The 18,394-nt window shown below is 51.0% G+C and overlaps 28 non-coding genes across 28 annotated transcripts; all 28 read left to right on the forward strand.

The window, feature by feature from the left end:
* The first annotated feature begins 195 nt into the window (after positions 1-195).
* On the forward strand, positions 196-268 carry trnaf-gaa (transfer RNA phenylalanine (anticodon GAA)). Its single transcript has one exon. It is a non-coding gene; the product is annotated as a tRNA-Phe (tRNA).
* A 597-nt stretch (positions 269-865) lies between these two features.
* On the forward strand, positions 866-938 carry trnaf-gaa (transfer RNA phenylalanine (anticodon GAA)). The gene has a single exon. It is a non-coding gene; the product is annotated as a tRNA-Phe (tRNA).
* A 597-nt stretch (positions 939-1,535) lies between these two features.
* Positions 1,536-1,608, forward strand: trnaf-gaa (transfer RNA phenylalanine (anticodon GAA)). The gene has a single exon. It is a non-coding gene; the product is annotated as a tRNA-Phe (tRNA).
* A 584-nt stretch (positions 1,609-2,192) lies between these two features.
* Positions 2,193-2,265, forward strand: trnaf-gaa (transfer RNA phenylalanine (anticodon GAA)). The gene has a single exon. It is a non-coding gene; the product is annotated as a tRNA-Phe (tRNA).
* Positions 2,266-2,862: 597 nt separating this feature from the next.
* On the forward strand, positions 2,863-2,935 carry trnaf-gaa (transfer RNA phenylalanine (anticodon GAA)). The gene has a single exon. It is a non-coding gene; the product is annotated as a tRNA-Phe (tRNA).
* A 597-nt stretch (positions 2,936-3,532) lies between these two features.
* On the forward strand, positions 3,533-3,605 carry trnaf-gaa (transfer RNA phenylalanine (anticodon GAA)). The gene has a single exon. It is a non-coding gene; the product is annotated as a tRNA-Phe (tRNA).
* Positions 3,606-4,202: 597 nt separating this feature from the next.
* trnaf-gaa (transfer RNA phenylalanine (anticodon GAA)) lies at positions 4,203-4,275 on the forward strand. The gene has a single exon. It is a non-coding gene; the product is annotated as a tRNA-Phe (tRNA).
* Positions 4,276-4,872: 597 nt separating this feature from the next.
* trnaf-gaa (transfer RNA phenylalanine (anticodon GAA)) lies at positions 4,873-4,945 on the forward strand. Its single transcript has one exon. It is a non-coding gene; the product is annotated as a tRNA-Phe (tRNA).
* Positions 4,946-5,542: 597 nt separating this feature from the next.
* On the forward strand, positions 5,543-5,615 carry trnaf-gaa (transfer RNA phenylalanine (anticodon GAA)). Its single transcript has one exon. It is a non-coding gene; the product is annotated as a tRNA-Phe (tRNA).
* Positions 5,616-6,212: 597 nt separating this feature from the next.
* On the forward strand, positions 6,213-6,285 carry trnaf-gaa (transfer RNA phenylalanine (anticodon GAA)). The gene has a single exon. It is a non-coding gene; the product is annotated as a tRNA-Phe (tRNA).
* A 597-nt stretch (positions 6,286-6,882) lies between these two features.
* trnaf-gaa (transfer RNA phenylalanine (anticodon GAA)) lies at positions 6,883-6,955 on the forward strand. The gene has a single exon. It is a non-coding gene; the product is annotated as a tRNA-Phe (tRNA).
* Positions 6,956-7,552: 597 nt separating this feature from the next.
* Positions 7,553-7,625, forward strand: trnaf-gaa (transfer RNA phenylalanine (anticodon GAA)). The gene has a single exon. It is a non-coding gene; the product is annotated as a tRNA-Phe (tRNA).
* A 597-nt stretch (positions 7,626-8,222) lies between these two features.
* On the forward strand, positions 8,223-8,295 carry trnaf-gaa (transfer RNA phenylalanine (anticodon GAA)). Its single transcript has one exon. It is a non-coding gene; the product is annotated as a tRNA-Phe (tRNA).
* A 597-nt stretch (positions 8,296-8,892) lies between these two features.
* Positions 8,893-8,965, forward strand: trnaf-gaa (transfer RNA phenylalanine (anticodon GAA)). The gene has a single exon. It is a non-coding gene; the product is annotated as a tRNA-Phe (tRNA).
* A 597-nt stretch (positions 8,966-9,562) lies between these two features.
* trnaf-gaa (transfer RNA phenylalanine (anticodon GAA)) lies at positions 9,563-9,635 on the forward strand. Its single transcript has one exon. It is a non-coding gene; the product is annotated as a tRNA-Phe (tRNA).
* Positions 9,636-10,232: 597 nt separating this feature from the next.
* trnaf-gaa (transfer RNA phenylalanine (anticodon GAA)) lies at positions 10,233-10,305 on the forward strand. The gene has a single exon. It is a non-coding gene; the product is annotated as a tRNA-Phe (tRNA).
* Positions 10,306-10,902: 597 nt separating this feature from the next.
* On the forward strand, positions 10,903-10,975 carry trnaf-gaa (transfer RNA phenylalanine (anticodon GAA)). Its single transcript has one exon. It is a non-coding gene; the product is annotated as a tRNA-Phe (tRNA).
* A 597-nt stretch (positions 10,976-11,572) lies between these two features.
* trnaf-gaa (transfer RNA phenylalanine (anticodon GAA)) lies at positions 11,573-11,645 on the forward strand. Its single transcript has one exon. It is a non-coding gene; the product is annotated as a tRNA-Phe (tRNA).
* A 597-nt stretch (positions 11,646-12,242) lies between these two features.
* trnaf-gaa (transfer RNA phenylalanine (anticodon GAA)) lies at positions 12,243-12,315 on the forward strand. The gene has a single exon. It is a non-coding gene; the product is annotated as a tRNA-Phe (tRNA).
* A 597-nt stretch (positions 12,316-12,912) lies between these two features.
* trnaf-gaa (transfer RNA phenylalanine (anticodon GAA)) lies at positions 12,913-12,985 on the forward strand. The gene has a single exon. It is a non-coding gene; the product is annotated as a tRNA-Phe (tRNA).
* A 597-nt stretch (positions 12,986-13,582) lies between these two features.
* On the forward strand, positions 13,583-13,655 carry trnaf-gaa (transfer RNA phenylalanine (anticodon GAA)). The gene has a single exon. It is a non-coding gene; the product is annotated as a tRNA-Phe (tRNA).
* Positions 13,656-14,252: 597 nt separating this feature from the next.
* trnaf-gaa (transfer RNA phenylalanine (anticodon GAA)) lies at positions 14,253-14,325 on the forward strand. The gene has a single exon. It is a non-coding gene; the product is annotated as a tRNA-Phe (tRNA).
* A 597-nt stretch (positions 14,326-14,922) lies between these two features.
* On the forward strand, positions 14,923-14,995 carry trnaf-gaa (transfer RNA phenylalanine (anticodon GAA)). Its single transcript has one exon. It is a non-coding gene; the product is annotated as a tRNA-Phe (tRNA).
* A 597-nt stretch (positions 14,996-15,592) lies between these two features.
* On the forward strand, positions 15,593-15,665 carry trnaf-gaa (transfer RNA phenylalanine (anticodon GAA)). The gene has a single exon. It is a non-coding gene; the product is annotated as a tRNA-Phe (tRNA).
* Positions 15,666-16,262: 597 nt separating this feature from the next.
* trnaf-gaa (transfer RNA phenylalanine (anticodon GAA)) lies at positions 16,263-16,335 on the forward strand. Its single transcript has one exon. It is a non-coding gene; the product is annotated as a tRNA-Phe (tRNA).
* A 597-nt stretch (positions 16,336-16,932) lies between these two features.
* trnaf-gaa (transfer RNA phenylalanine (anticodon GAA)) lies at positions 16,933-17,005 on the forward strand. The gene has a single exon. It is a non-coding gene; the product is annotated as a tRNA-Phe (tRNA).
* Positions 17,006-17,594: 589 nt separating this feature from the next.
* trnaf-gaa (transfer RNA phenylalanine (anticodon GAA)) lies at positions 17,595-17,667 on the forward strand. The gene has a single exon. It is a non-coding gene; the product is annotated as a tRNA-Phe (tRNA).
* A 597-nt stretch (positions 17,668-18,264) lies between these two features.
* On the forward strand, positions 18,265-18,337 carry trnaf-gaa (transfer RNA phenylalanine (anticodon GAA)). The gene has a single exon. It is a non-coding gene; the product is annotated as a tRNA-Phe (tRNA).
* Positions 18,338-18,394: the final 57 nt, after the last annotated feature.

Consider the following 18,394-nt stretch of genomic DNA (forward strand, 5'->3'; position numbering starts at 1 on the left):
TGTAAAATAGCAGAGGGTGCAGGAAATAGGCAGCAGGTGAGGCAGCACGATTGGAGAGTGGAAGAGGCTTAACGTTGCAGGTCACTGCTTGATGAAATGTGCGAGATGTTGAGGAAGTTTGCAAGAAATAGCAAAGGAGAGGACTGAGTGGCTGAGAGATGGAACAGAGAAGAGCTTTGCATTGCAGCAGTGCAAGCCGAAATAGCTCAGTTGGGAGAGCGTTAGACTGAAGATCTAAAGGTCCCTGGTTCAATCCCGGGTTTCGGCAGAACCCCCTTGCTGTCTTTCTGTGCTGTCTACTACTTGGCACTGCATTTTGTCCCGCAGTGTCTTCAATCATCAATCGACGCAAGCTGCGGCAAACCAGATGCCCATCGCAATCTCCTGTGGATATTTTCGAAAGACATTCCCACCCTCAATATTCTGGCGTTCTTCCATCCCCTTTCAGCGTTAGCTTTTGTTTCACGCCTCCACATACCTCATTGTGGCCCGCAGTTGCGTTCCAGCCAAAATGCCACAGACCCGTTGCACTTGAGAATGTGATGGTGGACTAGCCAGATGGACAAGTGTGTGGCTTTTGCATGCTCTTCACTTTGCAGTGGCTGCAGATATCGGAGCTGAGGCGGGCGGAAGAGCGAGGAAGCCGTTGATTGCGCAGCTGACAGACTGATGTAAAATAGCAGAGGGTGCAGGAAATAGGCAGCAGGTGAGGCAGCACGATTGGAGAGTGGAAGAGGCTTAACGTTGCAGGTCACTGCTTGATGAAATGTGCGAGATGTTGAGGAAGTTTGCAAGAAATAGCAAAGGAGAGGACTGAGTGGCTGAGAGATGGAACAGAGAAGAGCTTTGCATTGCAGCAGTGCAAGCCGAAATAGCTCAGTTGGGAGAGCGTTAGACTGAAGATCTAAAGGTCCCTGGTTCAATCCCAGGTTTCGGCAGAACCCCCTTGCTGTCTTTCTGTGCTGTCTACTACTTGGCACTGCATTTTGTCCCGCAGTGTCTTCAATCATCAATCGACGCAAGCTGCGGCAAACCAGATGCCCATCGCAATCTCCTGTGGATATTTTCGAAAGACATTCCCACCCTCAATATTCTGGCGTTCTCCCATCCCCTTTCAGCGTTAGCTTTTGTTTCACGCCTCCACATACCTCATTGTGGCCCGCAGTTGCGTTCCAGCCAAAATGCCACAGACCCGTTGCACTTGAGAATGTGATGGTGGACTAGCCAGATGGACAAGTGTGTGGCTTTTGCATGCTCTTCACTTTGCAGTGGCTGCAGATATCGGAGCTGAGGCGGGCGGAAGAGCGAGGAAGCCGTTGATTGCGCAGCTGACAGACTGATGTAAAATAGCAGAGGGTGCAGGAAATAGGCAGCAGGTGAGGCAGCACGATTGGAGAGTGGAAGAGGCTTAACGTTGCAGGTCACTGCTTGATGAAATGTGCGAGATGTTGAGGAAGTTTGCAAGAAATAGCAAAGGAGAGGACTGAGTGGCTGAGAGATGGAACAGAGAAGAGCTTTGCATTGCAGCAGTGCAAGCCGAAATTGCTCAGTTGGGAGAGCGTTAGACTGAAGATCTAAAGGTCCCTGGTTCAATCCCGGGTTTCGGCAGAACCCCCTTGCTGTCTACTACTTGGCACTGCATTTTGTCCCGCAGTGTCTTCAATCATCAATCGACGCAAGCTGCGGCAAACCAGATGCCCATCGCAATCTCCTGTGGATATTTTCGAAAGACATTCCCACCCTCAATATTCTGGCGTTCTCCCATCCCCTTTCAGCGTTAGCTTTTGTTTCACGCCTCCACATACCTCATTGTGGCCCGCAGTTGCGTTCCAGCCAAAATGCCACAGACCCGTTGCACTTGAGAATGTGATGGTGGACTAGCCAGATGGACAAGTGTGTGGCTTTTGCATGCTCTTCACTTTGCAGTGGCTGCAGATATCGGAGCTGAGGCGGGCGGAAGAGCGAGGAAGCCGTTGATTGCGCAGCTGACAGACTGATGTAAAATAGCAGAGGGTGCAGGAAATAGGCAGCAGGTGAGGCAGCACGATTGGAGAGTGGAAGAGGCTTAACGTTGCAGGTCACTGCTTGATGAAATGTGCGAGATGTTGAGGAAGTTTGCAAGAAATAGCAAAGGAGAGGACTGAGTGGCTGAGAGATGGAACAGAGAAGAGCTTTGCATTGCAGCAGTGCAAGCCGAAATAGCTCAGTTGGGAGAGCGTTAGACTGAAGATCTAAAGGTCCCTGGTTCAATCCCGGGTTTCGGCAGAACCCCCTTGCTGTCTTTCTGTGCTGTCTACTACTTGGCACTGCATTTTGTCCCGCAGTGTCTTCAATCATCAATCGACGCAAGCTGCGGCAAACCAGATGCCCATCGCAATCTCCTGTGGATATTTTCGAAAGACATTCCCACCCTCAATATTCTGGCGTTCTTCCATCCCCTTTCAGCGTTAGCTTTTGTTTCACGCCTCCACATACCTCATTGTGGCCCGCAGTTGCGTTCCAGCCAAAATGCCACAGACCCGTTGCACTTGAGAATGTGATGGTGGACTAGCCAGATGGACAAGTGTGTGGCTTTTGCATGCTCTTCACTTTGCAGTGGCTGCAGATATCGGAGCTGAGGCGGGCGGAAGAGCGAGGAAGCCGTTGATTGCGCAGCTGACAGACTGATGTAAAATAGCAGAGGGTGCAGGAAATAGGCAGCAGGTGAGGCAGCACGATTGGAGAGTGGAAGAGGCTTAACGTTGCAGGTCACTGCTTGATGAAATGTGCGAGATGTTGAGGAAGTTTGCAAGAAATAGCAAAGGAGAGGACTGAGTGGCTGAGAGATGGAACAGAGAAGAGCTTTGCATTGCAGCAGTGCAAGCCGAAATAGCTCAGTTGGGAGAGCGTTAGACTGAAGATCTAAAGGTCCCTGGTTCAATCCCGGGTTTCGGCAGAACCCCCTTGCTGTCTTTCTGTGCTGTCTACTACTTGGCACTGCATTTTGTCCCGCAGTGTCTTCAATCATCAATCGACGCAAGCTGCGGCAAACCAGATGCCCATCGCAATCTCCTGTGGATATTTTCGAAAGACATTCCCACCCTCAATATTCTGGCGTTCTCCCATCCCCTTTCAGCGTTAGCTTTTGTTTCACGCCTCCACATACCTCATTGTGGCCCGCAGTTGCGTTCCAGCCAAAATGCCACAGACCCGTTGCACTTGAGAATGTGATGGTGGACTAGCCAGATGGACAAGTGTGTGGCTTTTGCATGCTCTTCACTTTGCAGTGGCTGCAGATATCGGAGCTGAGGCGGGCGGAAGAGCGAGGAAGCCGTTGATTGCGCAGCTGACAGACTGATGTAAAATAGCAGAGGGTGCAGGAAATAGGCAGCAGGTGAGGCAGCACGATTGGAGAGTGGAAGAGGCTTAACGTTGCAGGTCACTGCTTGATGAAATGTGCGAGATGTTGAGGAAGTTTGCAAGAAATAGCAAAGGAGAGGACTGAGTGGCTGAGAGATGGAACAGAGAAGAGCTTTGCATTGCAGCAGTGCAAGCCGAAATTGCTCAGTTGGGAGAGCGTTAGACTGAAGATCTAAAGGTCCCTGGTTCAATCCCGGGTTTCGGCTGAACCCCCTTGCTGGCTTTCTGTGCTGTCTACTACTTGGCACTGCATTTTGTCCCGCAGTGTCTTCAATCATCAATCGACGCAAGCTGCGGCAAACCAGATGCCCATCGCAATCTCCTGTGGATATTTTCGAAAGACATTCCCACCCTCAATATTCTGGCGTTCTCCCATCCCCTTTCAGCGTTAGCTTTTGTTTCACGCCTCCACATACCTCATTGTGGCCCGCAGTTGCGTTCCAGCCAAAATGCCACAGACCCGTTGCACTTGAGAATGTGATGGTGGACTAGCCAGATGGACAAGTGTGTGGCTTTTGCATGCTCTTCACTTTGCAGTGGCTGCAGATATCGGAGCTGAGGCGGGCGGAAGAGCGAGGAAGCCGTTGATTGCGCAGCTGACAGACTGATGTAAAATAGCAGAGGGTGCAGGAAATAGGCAGCAGGTGAGGCAGCACGATTGGAGAGTGGAAGAGGCTTAACGTTGCAGGTCACTGCTTGATGAAATGTGCGAGATGTTGAGGAAGTTTGCAAGAAATAGCAAAGGAGAGGACTGAGTGGCTGAGAGATGGAACAGAGAAGAGCTTTGCATTGCAGCAGTGCAAGCCGAAATAGCTCAGTTGGGAGAGCGTTAGACTGAAGATCTAAAGGTCCCTGGTTCAATCCTGGGTTTCGGCAGAACCCCCTTGCTGGCTTTCTGTGCTGTCTACTACTTGGCACTGCATTTTGTCCCGCAGTGTCTTCAATCATCAATCGACGCAAGCTGCGGCAAACCAGATGCCCATCGCAATCTCCTGTGGATATTTTCGAAAGACATTCCCACCCTCAATATTCTGGCGTTCTCCCATCCCCTTTCAGCGTTAGCTTTTGTTTCACGCCTCCACATACCTCATTGTGGCCCGCAGTTGCGTTCCAGCCAAAATGCCACAGACCCGTTGCACTTGAGAATGTGATGGTGGACTAGCCAGATGGACAAGTGTGTGGCTTTTGCATGCTCTTCACTTTGCAGTGGCTGCAGATATCGGAGCTGAGGCGGGCGGAAGAGCGAGGAAGCCGTTGATTGCGCAGCTGACAGACTGATGTAAAATAGCAGAGGGTGCAGGAAATAGGCAGCAGGTGAGGCAGCACGATTGGAGAGTGGAAGAGGCTTAACGTTGCAGGTCACTGCTTGATGAAATGTGCGAGATGTTGAGGAAGTTTGCAAGAAATAGCAAAGGAGAGGACTGAGTGGCTGAGAGATGGAACAGAGAAGAGCTTTGCATTGCAGCAGTGCAAGCCGAAATAGCTCAGTTGGGAGAGCGTTAGACTGAAGATCTAAAGGTCCCTGGTTCAATCCCGGGTTTCGGCAGAACCCCCTTGCTGTCTTTCTGTGCTGTCTACTACTTGGCACTGCATTTTGTCCCGCAGTGTCTTCAATCATCAATCGACGCAAGCTGCGGCAAACCAGATGCCCATCGCAATCTCCTGTGGATATTTTCGAAAGACATTCCCACCCTCAATATTCTGGCGTTCTTCCATCCCCTTTCAGCGTTAGCTTTTGTTTCACGCCTCCACATACCTCATTGTGGCCCGCAGTTGCGTTCCAGCCAAAATGCCACAGACCCGTTGCACTTGAGAATGTGATGGTGGACTAGCCAGATGGACAAGTGTGTGGCTTTTGCATGCTCTTCACTTTGCAGTGGCTGCAGATATCGGAGCTGAGGCGGGCGGAAGAGCGAGGAAGCCGTTGATTGCGCAGCTGACAGACTGATGTAAAATAGCAGAGGGTGCAGGAAATAGGCAGCAGGTGAGGCAGCACGATTGGAGAGTGGAAGAGGCTTAACGTTGCAGGTCACTGCTTGATGAAATGTGCGAGATGTTGAGGAAGTTTGCAAGAAATAGCAAAGGAGAGGACTGAGTGGCTGAGAGATGGAACAGAGAAGAGCTTTGCATTGCAGCAGTGCAAGCCGAAATAGCTCAGTTGGGAGAGCGTTAGACTGAAGATCTAAAGGTCCCTGGTTCAATCCCGGGTTTCGGCAGAACCCCCTTGCTGTCTTTCTGTGCTGTCTACTACTTGGCACTGCATTTTGTCCCGCAGTGTCTTCAATCATCAATCGACGCAAGCTGCGGCAAACCAGATGCCCATCGCAATCTCCTGTGGATATTTTCGAAAGACATTCCCACCCTCAATATTCTGGCGTTCTCCCATCCCCTTTCAGCGTTAGCTTTTGTTTCACGCCTCCACATACCTCATTGTGGCCCGCAGTTGCGTTCCAGCCAAAATGCCACAGACCCGTTGCACTTGAGAATGTGATGGTGGACTAGCCAGATGGACAAGTGTGTGGCTTTTGCATGCTCTTCACTTTGCAGTGGCTGCAGATATCGGAGCTGAGGCGGGCGGAAGAGCGAGGAAGCCGTTGATTGCGCAGCTGACAGACTGATGTAAAATAGCAGAGGGTGCAGGAAATAGGCAGCAGGTGAGGCAGCACGATTGGAGAGTGGAAGAGGCTTAACGTTGCAGGTCACTGCTTGATGAAATGTGCGAGATGTTGAGGAAGTTTGCAAGAAATAGCAAAGGAGAGGACTGAGTGGCTGAGAGATGGAACAGAGAAGAGCTTTGCATTGCAGCAGTGCAAGCCGAAATTGCTCAGTTGGGAGAGCGTTAGACTGAAGATCTAAAGGTCCCTGGTTCAATCCCGGGTTTCGGCAGAACCCCCTTGCTGGCTTTCTGTGCTGTCTACTACTTGGCACTGCATTTTGTCCCGCAGTGTCTTCAATCATCAATCGACGCAAGCTGCGGCAAACCAGATGCCCATCGCAATCTCCTGTGGATATTTTCGAAAGACATTCCCACCCTCAATATTCTGGCGTTCTCCCATCCCCTTTCAGCGTTAGCTTTTGTTTCACGCCTCCACATACCTCATTGTGGCCCGCAGTTGCGTTCCAGCCAAAATGCCACAGACCCGTTGCACTTGAGAATGTGATGGTGGACTAGCCAGATGGACAAGTGTGTGGCTTTTGCATGCTCTTCACTTTGCAGTGGCTGCAGATATCGGAGCTGAGGCGGGCGGAAGAGCGAGGAAGCCGTTGATTGCGCAGCTGACAGACTGATGTAAAATAGCAGAGGGTGCAGGAAATAGGCAGCAGGTGAGGCAGCACGATTGGAGAGTGGAAGAGGCTTAACGTTGCAGGTCACTGCTTGATGAAATGTGCGAGATGTTGAGGAAGTTTGCAAGAAATAGCAAAGGAGAGGACTGAGTGGCTGAGAGATGGAACAGAGAAGAGCTTTGCATTGCAGCAGTGCAAGCCGAAATAGCTCAGTTGGGAGAGCGTTAGACTGAAGATCTAAAGGTCCTTGGTTCAATCCTGGGTTTCGGCAGAACCCCCTTGCTGGCTTTCTGTGCTGTCTACTACTTGGCACTGCATTTTGTCCCGCAGTGTCTTCAATCATCAATCGACGCAAGCTGCGGCAAACCAGATGCCCATCGCAATCTCCTGTGGATATTTTCGAAAGACATTCCCACCCTCAATATTCTGGCGTTCTCCCATCCCCTTTCAGCGTTAGCTTTTGTTTCACGCCTCCACATACCTCATTGTGGCCCGCAGTTGCGTTCCAGCCAAAATGCCACAGACCCGTTGCACTTGAGAATGTGATGGTGGACTAGCCAGATGGACAAGTGTGTGGCTTTTGCATGCTCTTCACTTTGCAGTGGCTGCAGATATCGGAGCTGAGGCGGGCGGAAGAGCGAGGAAGCCGTTGATTGCGCAGCTGACAGACTGATGTAAAATAGCAGAGGGTGCAGGAAATAGGCAGCAGGTGAGGCAGCACGATTGGAGAGTGGAAGAGGCTTAACGTTGCAGGTCACTGCTTGATGAAATGTGCGAGATGTTGAGGAAGTTTGCAAGAAATAGCAAAGGAGAGGACTGAGTGGCTGAGAGATGGAACAGAGAAGAGCTTTGCATTGCAGCAGTGCAAGCCGAAATAGCTCAGTTGGGAGAGCGTTAGACTGAAGATCTAAAGGTCCCTGGTTCAATCCCGGGTTTCGGCAGAACCCCCTTGCTGTCTTTCTGTGCTGTCTACTACTTGGCACTGCATTTTGTCCCGCAGTGTCTTCAATCATCAATCGACGCAAGCTGCGGCAAACCAGATGCCCATCGCAATCTCCTGTGGATATTTTCGAAAGACATTCCCACCCTCAATATTCTGGCGTTCTTCCATCCCCTTTCAGCGTTAGCTTTTGTTTCACGCCTCCACATACCTCATTGTGGCCCGCAGTTGCGTTCCAGCCAAAATGCCACAGACCCGTTGCACTTGAGAATGTGATGGTGGACTAGCCAGATGGACAAGTGTGTGGCTTTTGCATGCTCTTCACTTTGCAGTGGCTGCAGATATCGGAGCTGAGGCGGGCGGAAGAGCGAGGAAGCCGTTGATTGCGCAGCTGACAGACTGATGTAAAATAGCAGAGGGTGCAGGAAATAGGCAGCAGGTGAGGCAGCACGATTGGAGAGTGGAAGAGGCTTAACGTTGCAGGTCACTGCTTGATGAAATGTGCGAGATGTTGAGGAAGTTTGCAAGAAATAGCAAAGGAGAGGACTGAGTGGCTGAGAGATGGAACAGAGAAGAGCTTTGCATTGCAGCAGTGCAAGCCGAAATAGCTCAGTTGGGAGAGCGTTAGACTGAAGATCTAAAGGTCCCTGGTTCAATCCCGGGTTTCGGCAGAACCCCCTTGCTGTCTTTCTGTGCTGTCTACTACTTGGCACTGCATTTTGTCCCGCAGTGTCTTCAATCATCAATCGACGCAAGCTGCGGCAAACCAGATGCCCATCGCAATCTCCTGTGGATATTTTCGAAAGACATTCCCACCCTCAATATTCTGGCGTTCTTCCATCCCCTTTCAGCGTTAGCTTTTGTTTCACGCCTCCACATACCTCATTGTGGCCCGCAGTTGCGTTCCAGCCAAAATGCCACAGACCCGTTGCACTTGAGAATGTGATGGTGGACTAGCCAGATGGACAAGTGTGTGGCTTTTGCATGCTCTTCACTTTGCAGTGGCTGCAGATATCGGAGCTGAGGCGGGCGGAAGAGCGAGGAAGCCGTTGATTGCGCAGCTGACAGACTGATGTAAAATAGCAGAGGGTGCAGGAAATAGGCAGCAGGTGAGGCAGCACGATTGGAGAGTGGAAGAGGCTTAACGTTGCAGGTCACTGCTTGATGAAATGTGCGAGATGTTGAGGAAGTTTGCAAGAAATAGCAAAGGAGAGGACTGAGTGGCTGAGAGATGGAACAGAGAAGAGCTTTGCATTGCAGCAGTGCAAGCCGAAATAGCTCAGTTGGGAGAGCGTTAGACTGAAGATCTAAAGGTCCCTGGTTCAATCCCAGGTTTCGGCAGAACCCCCTTGCTGTCTTTCTGTGCTGTCTACTACTTGGCACTGCATTTTGTCCCGCAGTGTCTTCAATCATCAATCGACGCAAGCTGCGGCAAACCAGATGCCCATCGCAATCTCCTGTGGATATTTTCGAAAGACATTCCCACCCTCAATATTCTGGCGTTCTCCCATCCCCTTTCAGCGTTAGCTTTTGTTTCACGCCTCCACATACCTCATTGTGGCCCGCAGTTGCGTTCCAGCCAAAATGCCACAGACCCGTTGCACTTGAGAATGTGATGGTGGACTAGCCAGATGGACAAGTGTGTGGCTTTTGCATGCTCTTCACTTTGCAGTGGCTGCAGATATCGGAGCTGAGGCGGGCGGAAGAGCGAGGAAGCCGTTGATTGCGCAGCTGACAGACTGATGTAAAATAGCAGAGGGTGCAGGAAATAGGCAGCAGGTGAGGCAGCACGATTGGAGAGTGGAAGAGGCTTAACGTTGCAGGTCACTGCTTGATGAAATGTGCGAGATGTTGAGGAAGTTTGCAAGAAATAGCAAAGGAGAGGACTGAGTGGCTGAGAGATGGAACAGAGAAGAGCTTTGCATTGCAGCAGTGCAAGCCGAAATAGCTCAGTTGGGAGAGCGTTAGACTGAAGATCTAAAGGTCCCTGGTTCAATCCCGGGTTTCGGCAGAACCCCCTTGCTGTCTTTCTGTGCTGTCTACTACTTGGCACTGCATTTTGTCCCGCAGTGTCTTCAAACATCAATCGACGCAAGCTGCGACAAACCAGATGCCCATCGCAATCTCCTGTCGATATTTTCGAAAGACATTCCCACCCTCAATATTCTGGCGTTCTTCCATCCCCTTTCAGCGTTAGCTTTTGTTTCACGCCTCCGCATACCTCATTGTGGCCCGCAGTTGCGTTCCAGCCAAAATGCCACAGACCCGTTGCACTTGAGAATGTGATGGTGGACTAGCCAGATGGACAAGTGTGTGGCTTTTGCATGCTCTTCACTTTGCAGTGGCTGCAGATATCGGAGCTGAGGCGGGCGGAAGAGCGAGGAAGCCGTTGATTGCGCAGCTGACAGACTGATGTAAAATAGCAGAGGGTGCAGGAAATAGGCAGCAGGTGAGGCAGCACGATTGGAGAGTGGAAGAGGCTTAACGTTGCAGGTCACTGCTTGATGAAATGTGCGAGATGTTGAGGAAGTTTGCAAGAAATAGCAAAGGAGAGGACTGAGTGGCTGAGAGATGGAACAGAGAAGAGCTTTGCATTGCAGCAGTGCAAGCCGAAATAGCTCAGTTGGGAGAGCGTTAGACTGAAGATCTAAAGGTCCCTGGTTCAATCCCGGGTTTCGGCAGAACCCCCTTGCTGTCTTTCTGTGCTGTCTACTACTTGGCACTGCATTTTGTCCCGCAGTGTCTTCAAACATCAATCGACGCAAGCTGCGACAAACCAGATGCCCATCGCAATCTCCTGTCGATATTTTCGAAAGACATTCCCACCCTCAATATTCTGGCGTTCTTCCATCCCCTTTCAGCGTTAGCTTTTGTTTCACGCCTCCGCATACCTCATTGTGGCCCGCAGTTGCGTTCCAGCCAAAATGCCACAGACCCGTTGCACTTGAGAATGTGATGGTGGACTAGCCAGATGGACAAGTGTGTGGCTTTTGCATGCTCTTCACTTTGCAGTGGCTGCAGATATCGGAGCTGAGGCGGGCGGAAGAGCGAGGAAGCCGTTGATTGCGCAGCTGACAGACTGATGTAAAATAGCAGAGGGTGCAGGAAATAGGCAGCAGGTGAGGCAGCACGATTGGAGAGTGGAAGAGGCTTAACGTTGCAGGTCACTGCTTGATGAAATGTGCGAGATGTTGAGGAAGTTTGCAAGAAATAGCAAAGGAGAGGACTGAGTGGCTGAGAGATGGAACAGAGAAGAGCTTTGCATTGCAGCAGTGCAAGCCGAAATAGCTCAGTTGGGAGAGCGTTAGACTGAAGATCTAAAGGTCCCTGGTTCAATCCCGGGTTTCGGCAGAACCCCCTTGCTGTCTTTCTGTGCTGTCTACTACTTGGCACTGCATTTTGTCCCGCAGTGTCTTCAATCATCAATCGACGCAAGCTGCGGCAAACCAGATGCCCATCGCAATCTCCTGTGGATATTTTCGAAAGACATTCCCACCCTCAATATTCTGGCGTTCTCCCATCCCCTTTCAGCGTTAGCTTTTGTTTCACGCCTCCACATACCTCATTGTGGCCCGCAGTTGCGTTCCAGCCAAAATGCCACAGACCCGTTGCACTTGAGAATGTGATGGTGGACTAGCCAGATGGACAAGTGTGTGGCTTTTGCATGCTCTTCACTTTGCAGTGGCTGCAGATATCGGAGCTGAGGCGGGCGGAAGAGCGAGGAAGCCGTTGATTGCGCAGCTGACAGACTGATGTAAAATAGCAGAGGGTGCAGGAAATAGGCAGCAGGTGAGGCAGCACGATTGGAGAGTGGAAGAGGCTTAACGTTGCAGGTCACTGCTTGATGAAATGTGCGAGATGTTGAGGAAGTTTGCAAGAAATAGCAAAGGAGAGGACTGAGTGGCTGAGAGATGGAACAGAGAAGAGCTTTGCATTGCAGCAGTGCAAGCCGAAATAGCTCAGTTGGGAGAGCGTTAGACTGAAGATCTAAAGGTCCCTGGTTCAATCCCGGGTTTCGGCAGAACCCCCTTGCTGTCTTTCTGTGCTGTCTACTACTTGGCACTGCATTTTGTCCCGCAGTGTCTTCAATCATCAATCGACGCAAGCTGCGGCAAACCAGATGCCCATCGCAATCTCCTGTGGATATTTTCGAAAGACATTCCCACCCTCAATATTCTGGCGTTCTCCCATCCCCTTTCAGCGTTAGCTTTTGTTTCACGCCTCCACATACCTCATTGTGGCCCGCAGTTGCGTTCCAGCCAAAATGCCACAGACCCGTTGCACTTGAGAATGTGATGGTGGACTAGCCAGATGGACAAGTGTGTGGCTTTTGCATGCTCTTCACTTTGCAGTGGCTGCAGATATCGGAGCTGAGGCGGGCGGAAGAGCGAGGAAGCCGTTGATTGCGCAGCTGACAGACTGATGTAAAATAGCAGAGGGTGCAGGAAATAGGCAGCAGGTGAGGCAGCACGATTGGAGAGTGGAAGAGGCTTAACGTTGCAGGTCACTGCTTGATGAAATGTGCGAGATGTTGAGGAAGTTTGCAAGAAATAGCAAAGGAGAGGACTGAGTGGCTGAGAGATGGAACAGAGAAGAGCTTTGCATTGCAGCAGTGCAAGCCGAAATAGCTCAGTTGGGAGAGCGTTAGACTGAAGATCTAAAGGTCCCTGGTTCAATCCCGGGTTTCGGCAGAACCCCCTTGCTGTCTTTCTGTGCTGTCTACTACTTGGCACTGCATTTTGTCCCGCAGTGTCTTCAATCATCAATCGACGCAAGCTGCGGCAAACCAGATGCCCATCGCAATCTCCTGTGGATATTTTCGAAAGACATTCCCACCCTCAATATTCTGGCGTTCTCCCATCCCCTTTCAGCGTTAGCTTTTGTTTCACGCCTCCACATACCTCATTGTGGCCCGCAGTTGCGTTCCAGCCAAAATGCCACAGACCCGTTGCACTTGAGAATGTGATGGTGGACTAGCCAGATGGACAAGTGTGTGGCTTTTGCATGCTCTTCACTTTGCAGTGGCTGCAGATATCGGAGCTGAGGCGGGCGGAAGAGCGAGGAAGCCGTTGATTGCGCAGCTGACAGACTGATGTAAAATAGCAGAGGGTGCAGGAAATAGGCAGCAGGTGAGGCAGCACGATTGGAGAGTGGAAGAGGCTTAACGTTGCAGGTCACTGCTTGATGAAATGTGCGAGATGTTGAGGAAGTTTGCAAGAAATAGCAAAGGAGAGGACTGAGTGGCTGAGAGATGGAACAGAGAAGAGCTTTGCATTGCAGCAGTGCAAGCCGAAATAGCTCAGTTGGGAGAGCGTTAGACTGAAGATCTAAAGGTCCCTGGTTCAATCCCGGGTTTCGGCAGAACCCCCTTGCTGTCTTTCTGTGCTGTCTACTACTTGGCACTGCATTTTGTCCCGCAGTGTCTTCAATCATCAATCGACGCAAGCTGCGGCAAACCAGATGCCCATCGCAATCTCCTGTGGATATTTTCGAAAGACATTCCCACCCTCAATATTCTGGCGTTCTCCCATCCCCTTTCAGCGTTAGCTTTTGTTTCACGCCTCCACATACCTCATTGTGGCCCGCAGTTGCGTTCCAGCCAAAATGCCACAGACCCGTTGCACTTGAGAATGTGATGGTGGACTAGCCAGATGGACAAGTGTGTGGCTTTTGCATGCTCTTCACTTTGCAGTGGCTGCAGATATCGGAGCTGAGGCGGGCGGAAGAGCGAGGAAGCCGTTGATTGCGCAGCTGACAGACTGATGTAAAATAGCAGAGGGTGCAGGAAATAGGCAGCAGGTGAGGCAGCACGATTGGAGAGTGGAAGAGGCTTAACGTTGCAGGTCACTGCTTGATGAAATGTGCGAGATGTTGAGGAAGTTTGCAAGAAATAGCAAAGGAGAGGACTGAGTGGCTGAGAGATGGAACAGAGAAGAGCTTTGCATTGCAGCAGTGCAAGCCGAAATAGCTCAGTTGGGAGAGCGTTAGACTGAAGATCTAAAGGTCCCTGGTTCAATCCCGGGTTTCGGCAGAACCCCCTTGCTGTCTTTCTGTGCTGTCTACTACTTGGCACTGCATTTTGTCCCGCAGTGTCTTCAATCATCAATCGACGCAAGCTGCGGCAAACCAGATGCCCATCGCAATCTCCTGTGGATATTTTCGAAAGACATTCCCACCCTCAATATTCTGGCGTTCTCCCATCCCCTTTCAGCGTTAGCTTTTGTTTCACGCCTCCACATACCTCATTGTGGCCCGCAGTTGCGTTCCAGCCAAAATGCCACAGACCCGTTGCACTTGAGAATGTGATGGTGGACTAGCCAGATGGACAAGTGTGTGGCTTTTGCATGCTCTTCACTTTGCAGTGGCTGCAGATATCGGAGCTGAGGCGGGCGGAAGAGCGAGGAAGCCGTTGATTGCGCAGCTGACAGACTGATGTAAAATAGCAGAGGGTGCAGGAAATAGGCAGCAGGTGAGGCAGCACGATTGGAGAGTGGAAGAGGCTTAACGTTGCAGGTCACTGCTTGATGAAATGTGCGAGATGTTGAGGAAGTTTGCAAGAAATAGCAAAGGAGAGGACTGAGTGGCTGAGAGATGGAACAGAGAAGAGCTTTGCATTGCAGCAGTGCAAGCCGAAATAGCTCAGTTGGGAGAGCGTTAGACTGAAGATCTAAAGGTCCCTGGTTCAATCCCGGGTTTCGGCAGAACCCCCTTGCTGTCTTTCTGTGCTGTCTACTACTTGGCACTGCATTTTGTCCCGCAGTGTCTTCAATCATCAATCGACGCAAGCTGCGGCAAACCAGATGCCCATCGCAATCTCCTGTGGATATTTTCGAAAGACATTCCCACCCTCAATATTCTGGCGTTCTCCCATCCCCTTTCAGCGTTAGCTTTTGTTTCACGCCTCCACATACCTCATTGTGGCCCGCAGTTGCGTTCCAGCCAAAATGCCACAGACCCGTTGCACTTGAGAATGTGATGGTGGACTAGCCAGATGGACAAGTGTGTGGCTTTTGCATGCTCTTCACTTTGCAGTGGCTGCAGATATCGGAGCTGAGGCGGGCGGAAGAGCGAGGAAGCCGTTGATTGCGCAGCTGACAGACTGATGTAAAATAGCAGAGGGTGCAGGAAATAGGCAGCAGGTGAGGCAGCACGATTGGAGAGTGGAAGAGGCTTAACGTTGCAGGTCACTGCTTGATGAAATGTGCGAGATGTTGAGGAAGTTTGCAAGAAATAGCAAAGGAGAGGACTGAGTGGCTGAGAGATGGAACAGAGAAGAGCTTTGCATTGCAGCAGTGCAAGCCGAAATAGCTCAGTTGGGAGAGCGTTAGACTGAAGATCTAAAGGTCCCTGGTTCAATCCCGGGTTTCGGCAGAACCCCCTTGCTGTCTTTCTGTGCTGTCTACTACTTGGCACTGCATTTTGTCCCGCAGTGTCTTCAATCATCAATCGACGCAAGCTGCGGCAAACCAGATGCCCATCGCAATCTCCTGTGGATATTTTCGAAAGACATTCCCACCCTCAATATTCTGGCGTTCTCCCATCCCCTTTCAGCGTTAGCTTTTGTTTCACGCCTCCACATACCTCATTGTGGCCCGCAGTTGCGTTCCAGCCAAAATGCCACAGACCCGTTGCACTTGAGAATGTGATGGTGGACTAGCCAGATGGACAAGTGTGTGGCTTTTGCATGCTCTTCACTTTGCAGTGGCTGCAGATATCGGAGCTGAGGCGGGCGGAAGAGCGAGGAAGCCGTTGATTGCGCAGCTGACAGACTGATGTAAAATAGCAGAGGGTGCAGGAAATAGGCAGCAGGTGAGGCAGCACGATTGGAGAGTGGAAGAGGCTTAACGTTGCAGGTCACTGCTTGATGAAATGTGCGAGATGTTGAGGAAGTTTGCAAGAAATAGCAAAGGAGAGGACTGAGTGGCTGAGAGATGGAACAGAGAAGAGCTTTGCATTGCAGCAGTGCAAGCCGAAATAGCTCAGTTGGGAGAGCGTTAGACTGAAGATCTAAAGGTCCCTGGTTCAATCCCGGGTTTCGGCAGAACCCCCTTGCTGTCTTTCTGTGCTGTCTACTACTTGGCACTGCATTTTGTCCCGCAGTGTCTTCAATCATCAATCGACGCAAGCTGCGGCAAACCAGATGCCCATCGCAATCTCCTGTGGATATTTTCGAAAGACATTCCCACCCTCAATATTCTGGCGTTCTCCCATCCCCTTTCAGCGTTAGCTTTTGTTTCACGCCTCCACATACCTCATTGTGGCCCGCAGTTGCGTTCCAGCCAAAATGCCACAGACCCGTTGCACTTGAGAATGTGATGGTGGACTAGCCAGATGGACAAGTGTGTGGCTTTTGCATGCTCTTCACTTTGCAGTGGCTGCAGATATCGGAGCTGAGGCGGGCGGAAGAGCGAGGAAGCCGTTGATTGCGCAGCTGACAGACTGATGTAAAATAGCAGAGGGTGCAGGAAATAGGCAGCAGGTGAGGCAGCACGATTGGAGAGTGGAAGAGGCTTAACGTTGCAGGTCACTGCTTGATGAAATGTGCGAGATGTTGAGGAAGTTTGCAAGAAATAGCAAAGGAGAGGACTGAGTGGCTGAGAGATGGAACAGAGAAGAGCTTTGCATTGCAGCAGTGCAAGCCGAAATAGCTCAGTTGGGAGAGCGTTAGACTGAAGATCTAAAGGTCCCTGGTTCAATCCCGGGTTTCGGCAGAACCCCCTTGCTGTCTTTCTGTGCTGTCTACTACTTGGCACTGCATTTTGTCCCGCAGTGTCTTCAATCATCAATCGACGCAAGCTGCGGCAAACCAGATGCCCATCGCAATCTCCTGTGGATATTTTCGAAAGACATTCCCACCCTCAATATTCTGGCGTTCTCCCATCCCCTTTCAGCGTTAGCTTTTGTTTCACGCCTCCACATACCTCATTGTGGCCCGCAGTTGCGTTCCAGCCAAAATGCCACAGACCCGTTGCACTTGAGAATGTGATGGTGGACTAGCCAGATGGACAAGTGTGTGGCTTTTGCATGCTCTTCACTTTGCAGTGGCTGCAGATATCGGAGCTGAGGCGGGCGGAAGAGCGAGGAAGCCGTTGATTGCGCAGCTGACAGACTGATGTAAAATAGCAGAGGGTGCAGGAAATAGGCAGCAGGTGAGGCAGCACGATTGGAGAGTGGAAGAGGCTTAACGTTGCAGGTCACTGCTTGATGAAATGTGCGAGATGTTGAGGAAGTTTGCAAGAAATAGCAAAGGAGAGGACTGAGTGGCTGAGAGATGGAACAGAGAAGAGCTTTGCATTGCAGCAGTGCAAGCCGAAATAGCTCAGTTGGGAGAGCGTTAGACTGAAGATCTAAAGGTCCCTGGTTCAATCCCGGGTTTCGGCAGAACCCTCTTTCTGTGCTGTCTACTACTTGGCACTGCATTTTGTCCCGCAGTGTCTTCAATCATCAATCGACGCAAGCTGCGGCAAACCAGATGCCCATCGCAATCTCCTGTGGATATTTTCGAAAGACATTCCCACCCTCAATATTCTGGCGTTCTCCCATCCCCTTTCAGCGTTAGCTTTTGTTTCACGCCTCCACATACCTCATTGTGGCCCGCAGTTGCGTTCCAGCCAAAATGCCACAGACCCGTTGCACTTGAGAATGTGATGGTGGACTAGCCAGATGGACAAGTGTGTGGCTTTTGCATGCTCTTCACTTTGCAGTGGCTGCAGATATCGGAGCTGAGGCGGGCGGAAGAGCGAGGAAGCCGTTGATTGCGCAGCTGACAGACTGATGTAAAATAGCAGAGGGTGCAGGAAATAGGCAGCAGGTGAGGCAGCACGATTGGAGAGTGGAAGAGGCTTAACGTTGCAGGTCACTGCTTGATGAAATGTGCGAGATGTTGAGGAAGTTTGCAAGAAATAGCAAAGGAGAGGACTGAGTGGCTGAGAGATGGAACAGAGAAGAGCTTTGCATTGCAGCAGTGCAAGCCGAAATAGCTCAGTTGGGAGAGCGTTAGACTGAAGATCTAAAGGTCCCTGGTTCAATCCCGGGTTTCGGCAGAACCCCCTTGCTGTCTTTCTGTGCTGTCTACTACTTGGCACTGCATTTTGTCCCGCAGTGTCTTCAATCATCAATCGACGCAAGCTGCGGCAAACCAGATGCCCATCGCAATCTCCTGTGGATATTTTCGAAAGACATTCCCACCCTCAATATTCTGGCGTTCTCCCATCCCCTTTCAGCGTTAGCTTTTGTTTCACGCCTCCACATACCTCATTGTGGCCCGCAGTTGCGTTCCAGCCAAAATGCCACAGACCCGTTGCACTTGAGAATGTGATGGTGGACTAGCCAGATGGACAAGTGTGTGGCTTTTGCATGCTCTTCACTTTGCAGTGGCTGCAGATATCGGAGCTGAGGCGGGCGGAAGAGCGAGGAAGCCGTTGATTGCGCAGCTGACAGACTGATGTAAAATAGCAGAGGGTGCAGGAAATAGGCAGCAGGTGAGGCAGCACGATTGGAGAGTGGAAGAGGCTTAACGTTGCAGGTCACTGCTTGATGAAATGTGCGAGATGTTGAGGAAGTTTGCAAGAAATAGCAAAGGAGAGGACTGAGTGGCTGAGAGATGGAACAGAGAAGAGCTTTGCATTGCAGCAGTGCAAGCCGAAATAGCTCAGTTGGGAGAGCGTTAGACTGAAGATCTAAAGGTCCCTGGTTCAATCCCGGGTTTCGGCAGAACCCCCTTGCTGTCTTTCTGTGCTGTCTACTACTTGGCACTGCATTTTGTCCCGC

This window comes from Mustelus asterias, chromosome 3, assembly GCF_964213995.1.
Source record: "Mustelus asterias chromosome 3, sMusAst1.hap1.1, whole genome shotgun sequence".
Lineage (NCBI taxonomy): Eukaryota > Metazoa > Chordata > Chondrichthyes > Carcharhiniformes > Triakidae > Mustelus > Mustelus asterias.